This window comes from Mustela nivalis (assembly GCF_964662115.1).
Source record: "Mustela nivalis genome assembly, chromosome: 1".
Classification (NCBI taxonomy): Eukaryota; Metazoa; Chordata; class Mammalia; order Carnivora; family Mustelidae; genus Mustela; species Mustela nivalis.
Window position 1 is genome coordinate 17,466,955 of NC_139020.1, and position 6,000 is coordinate 17,472,954.

General features: G+C 34.1%; 1 long non-coding RNA gene across 1 annotated transcript in view; it reads right to left on the reverse strand.

Annotated features, from left to right (window-relative positions):
* Positions 1-6,000, reverse strand: part of LOC309847053 — a 287,109-nt gene that overhangs the window by 190,486 nt on the left and 90,623 nt on the right. Inside the window, exon 2 of the long non-coding RNA XR_014302281.1 lies at positions 2,951-2,988. This is a non-coding gene — a long non-coding RNA (uncharacterized lncRNA). The remainder of the gene's footprint in view (positions 1-2,950; positions 2,989-6,000) is intronic.

The following is a 6,000-nucleotide window of genomic DNA, read 5'->3' on the forward strand; positions in this document are numbered from 1 at the left end:
GTTGACAGAAAGTTAGCAAGGTCATAAAAGAATTGCCTGATTACATCAAACAACTATAATTAAGTGATATTTATAAAACATTCCACTGAATAACAGCAGAATAGAGTCTTTCATGTGCAATTTGAACAGATAAAAATAGATTATATTCTGGCTTATCAAATAAACCCTAATGAATTTAAAGAATTTACATCACCCAAGGTATGTTCTCTGAAAGTAACGGAACTAAACTAGAAATAAATAGCAGAAATACAACAGGAGATGGGGCGCCTGGGTGGCTCAGTGGGTTAAGCCACTGCCTTCAGCTCAGGTCATGATCTCAGGGTCCTGGGATCAAGTCCCGCATCGGGCTCTCTGCTTAGAGGGGAGCCTGCTTCCCTCTCTCTCTCTCTGCCTGCCTCTCAGTGTACTTGTGATTTCTCTCTGTCAAATAAATAAATAAAATCTTTAAAAAAAAAAAGAAAAAGAAATACAACAGGAGAAACTCCACATATTTATAAAGTAAACAACAAGCCTCTAAATAAACCATTGGTCAAAGAAGAAATCTAAAGGAAAATTATAAATAATTTAAGGTGAACAAAAATGAAAGCTCATATATCAGCATTTGTGGAGTGCATCTAAAGCTGTGCTCAGAAGGAAATTTATAGAAATAAATGCTTATGCAGATAGCCTTAGCTTTAAACAGTCCCAATATACATGAATTTCAATTACCATAGCTTAATTAAATAATCAGTCCCCACTAACACAGTTCAATTTTTAATTACTGCAATATATTTACTACATTCAAAGCTGTCAGTGATTGGTCACTGTACATCTGTTATTCAGTTCGTGCACATATAGCAAAGAGTGTAAGTGTGTTGTCTCCTTGTTTTCCAATGATAAACCCATCTAATATTTTTAAAAATGTACAATCAAAAGAGAAAACTGGCCAACAAAGATGAATGTGCCACAAAAAAGCAAAGTAAAATTTGAATCCAACATAAACAGAGTAATAGAAAAAATAGCTGAACACGAACGTTGACAGTGCTGCCATTCAAGAGGTCTTAAATATGCAGCCAGCGGAACTCAGTAAAGGTGAACATATTAACAGAATGAGGGAAGTGGTAGTGAAAAGGACTGTAGATATCCCAAAAATGACAATGACAAAATTTCACATGAAAGGAACATTTGGAAATATTTCACAATAGTTGAGGTACAAAGGGTAAATTGTTGGAAACTAATTCAAACTTGGAAGGCAACAAGACAAACTGCCAATGCATGGACAAGATGCTTGCTCTCATTGTAATTTATATAATGAGAAGTTCAAAGTACTTTTTTTGCATTTTTATAAACAAAACACTTCAGTTCTCAAAATTCTTAATGTCTTAAATTACAATTTACTAAATAAGTATTAATTTCACCTTTTTGTCAACCACTTATAATCCACAGTAAGAAAGGGTTTGATGTATTTATAAAAAATATAAAGTCATTCATAAAAAATAGAAAGCCCACTGATTATTAAAATTACTTTGCATAGTTTGGCCTTACATGGCCAATTTTTATAGTCCAGAATAACCAGGCAAACAAAAGAATAAAGGAAAGTCATAATTCAATAATACAAGCTCTTACCTTAAATTAGAAAACAAAACAAAATGAAAGTTAAACATGGGAAATAAATTATAAAAATGAGGGCAAAAATAAATGAAACAAAAAAAAGAAATAGAAAAAAATGAAGACAACGCTGATTTCTTTTTTAAAACTCAGTAAAATTGATAAACCTCTATTCAATCTGAAAAAGTAAAAAAGAAAGGAGATAAAAATTGTGAGTATAAGGAATGAAGGAGAATATACCACTATAGACACCGAAGACATTAAAAGAATCCTAAGATTACACTGAAAAGAACTCTGTACACATAAATTTAAGACAACTTAAATAAAATAGAGCAATTCCTAGGGTGCCTGGGTGGCTCAGTCAGTTAAGCAACTGCCTTCGGCTCAGGTCATGATACCAAAGTCCTGGGATTGAGGCCCACATCAGGCTCTCTGCTCAGTGGGGAGCCTGCTTCTCCCTCTTCCTCTTCCACTCACTCTGCTTGCTCTCTCTCTCTCTCCCTCTCTTTTTCTTTCTATCAAATAAATAAATAAAATCTTTTTAAAAAGAAAGCAATTCTTCAAAAATTTGTGCAAGATGAAAGACACCTGAATAATCCTACACCTCTTAAATTTCTCTTTTTTAAAATTTGTTTTAGAGATGATATATAGTTGCTAGATAGATAGATAGATACAGTGGGAGGGGCAGAGAGAGGGAGAGAATCTCAATCAGTCTCCCTACTAAGTGCAGAGCCCTGTGTAAGTCTTGATCCTAGGACCCTGAGATCATGACTTGAGCCAAAATCAAGAGTTGGACACTTAACTGACTGAGCCACCCTGGAGCATGTTAAATTTAATTTCTAGATAAAACCTTTTGAAAATGTAATATACAAACATAAATAACTTCACTACTTATTTCTATCAAACATTTTAAGAAGAAATAACACCGATTTAATACAATCTCCTCCAGAAAAAAAAATGAGATGAGGGGACTCATTTTGTGAAGCCAATATTACCCTGATATGAAAACAAAAGACAGTAGGAAAAGAAAACTACAGACCAATATCCCTCATGAAGTAGACAAAAAAAAATCCTCCCCAAAATATTAACAAATGGAATCAATCAATATGTAAAAAAACAAATGGAGTTTATCCCAGGAAAGCAAGGTTGGTTCAATATTCAAAAATCAATCAGTGCAGTCTATTATTAACAGCCTAAAGTGAAAAAGCACATGATCATATCAACTGATGCGAAGAAAATTTTTGACAAAATTCAATATTAATTCATGATTTAAAACCTCAGGAAGTCCTAATCAGTGCAATAAGGAATGGAGGGGGGGTGGTCAAATAGATTATAAGGAAAAAATAAAACTATCTCTACTTACGGGCAATGTGATTTTCTGTGCAGACAATCTCAAGGAATCTACAAAAAAAAGTTAACATATAAAACTCAATCATATATCCCCATTTACTAACAATAAATGATAAGCAATAAGAAACTATTTTAAACATACACATTTATAATAACTGAAAAATAGTTAAAATCTATGTTCATGGACTGCAAGACCCAACATAGGAAAGATGTCAACTCTGCTCCAAAGAATCTACAGATAAAACACAATCACAGTCAAATCCCCAGCAGGAATTTTTTTTTTTTTTTTTGTAGATATAGACTAGATTCCAAATGTGAATTCCAATTCACATCGACAAGCAAGGCCAACTATAAAATTATAGTGAGATGTTGGTAGACAGATAAATATACATACAGATCAATGAAAGAGAATGGAGTTTAGAAATAGACCTCCACATATATGGCCAATTGACAATCTTTTTTTTTTTTTTAAATCTTCTGGGCTTACCTATTCACCCCTTCCTCCACTGATAGTTTTATTGTCTCTACAGTTTTACTTTTTTTGAAGAATATCATATATTGAATTCATGCACTGCACACCCTTTTCAGATTGGTTACTTTCATTTGGTAATACCCATTTAAAGTTTGTCCATATATTTTCATGTCTTGATAGCTCATTTCTCATTAGCACTGAGTAATTTTCAGTTTTTCAGATGTGTAATAGTTTATGTATCCACTCACCTACGGAAGGACATCCTGTTGTTTCCATGTTTCAGCAATTATAAATAAAGCTGTTATAAATATCTGTATAGGGGCACCTGGGTGGCTCAGTCAGTTAAGCATCTATCTGCCTTCGGCTCAGGTCATGATCCCAGGGTCCTAGGATCCAGCCCCATGTAAGGCTTCCTGATCAGCAGGTAATCTGTTTCTCCCTCTCCCTCTGCCCCCCACATACTTGTGCTCTCTTCCTCTCTCTCAAATATATAAATAAAATCTTTTAAAAAAATAAAAATATAAAAAAATCTGTATACATGTATTTACATGGACATAAGTTTTCAATGCACTTAGGTAAATACCAAGGAACACAGCTGTTAGATTGTATGGTAAGAATATATATAGTTTTGTAAAAAAAAACTGCCAAACTGTCTTCCAAAATGTCTGTATCGTTCTGCATTCTCACCAGCCACAAATGAGGGTTTTGTTGCTCAACATCCATACCAAGGTTGTTTACAGTGTTTTGGATTTTGGTATGTACTGGCATCACATTGTTGTGAATTGACATATGGTGTTAAATGTCTTTTCATATGCTTATTTGCCATCTATATATCTTCTTCGGTGTCTGTTCAAGTCTTTTAACCATTTTTTTTAACTGGATTATTCACCATTTAACTGCTAGTTTTAAGACTTCTTTGTATATTTTCGCAACAGTCCTTTATCAGATATGTCTTTTGCAAACATTTTATCCCAGACTATGGCTTGCTTTAACATTCCCTTGAGCCAGATGGTTTTCACAAAACTGCAAAGATAATTACATAGGTAAAATATAGTATTTTCTACAAATGGTTAGGACAAAGCAAGTAGGACATACAAAAAATACTCCAAAAAACAAACAAAAAAACAAAACCCAAAACAATATATATAACCTCTTACAAAATTTGATTCAAAATTAATCACAGATCTGTACATAAATGTAAAACTACAAAACTTTTAAAAAAGATAGAAGAAAATCTTCATTACTTCAGTTAGGCAAAGAGTTCTTAGATGTTATATCAAAAGCATGATCCCTACAAAAGAAATCGCAAACCAGAATTCATCAAAATTAAAAATTTGGGGGACACCTGGGTGGCTCAGTTAGTAAAGTGCCTGAATCTTGATTTTGGCTCAGGTCAGTACCTCAGTGTCATAAGATCAAGTCCCGCACTGGGCTTGGCACAATGCTTTAAGCCTGCTTAAGAGTCTCTCTCTCGGGCGCCTGGGTGGCTCAGTGGGTTAAGCTGCTGCCTTCGGCTCAGGTCATGATCTCAGGGTCCTGGGATCGAGTCCCGCATCGGGCTCTCTGCTCAGCAGGGAGCCTGCTTCCCCCCCCCCCTCTCTGCCTGCCTCTCCATCTACTTGTGATTTCTCTCTGTCAAATAAATAAATAAAATCTTAAAAAATAAAAAGAGTCTCTCTCTCTCTCAAATAAGTAAATAAATAGTAAAAAAATACAAAATTTCCTTCTGTGAATGATACTGTTAAGAGAACAAAAACATAACCTATAGACCAGAAGAAGTTATCTACAAAACACATATCTGACAAGGATTTGTACTTAGAATATATAAGGAACCCTCTAAACTCACCAGTAAGAAAACAAACAATCCAATTTATAAAGTCAAAAGAGGGGCACCTGGGTGGTTCAGTAGGTTAAGCATCAGCTCTCATTTTTGGCTCAGGTTCTGATTTCATGGGTCACAAAATTCAGCCCATACAGGGTTCCATCTCCGTGGGAGTCTGCTTAGACATTCTCTCTGCCCCTTTCTAATTCTCTCTCTCTCAAACAAATAAATAAATCTTACAAAAAATAAAAATAGTCCAAAATGTGAGTGGACATTTACTAAAGAGGATATACAGACAGCTAGTAAGCACATCAAAAGATATTCAACAATACTGATTAGCCATTAGGGAAAGGTAAATTTAAACCACTAAAAGATATCATCACATACCTATTAGAATTGCTAAAATAAACAATACTGACAATACCAAGTGCTAACAAAGATACAGAACATCTGTAATTCTTGTATATTGTTGGTAAGAATGCAGAACGGTAAAGCCACTCTGAAAAATAGCTTGATAGTTTCTAACAAAGTTAACTGTACTCATTATATCCTCATATGACCAAACAACCACATTCCTGAGAAATAAAAACATATGTTCACAAAATAATCCATACATGAATACTTACAACAGTTCAATTGGTAATCACCCCAAACTGGAAACGATCCAAATGTTCTTCAATAGATAAATGAAAACCACTCTGTTTATAGTCATGGAATGCAGGACTACTCAATAATAAAAAGTAATGAACTATTCACACATCAAACAACT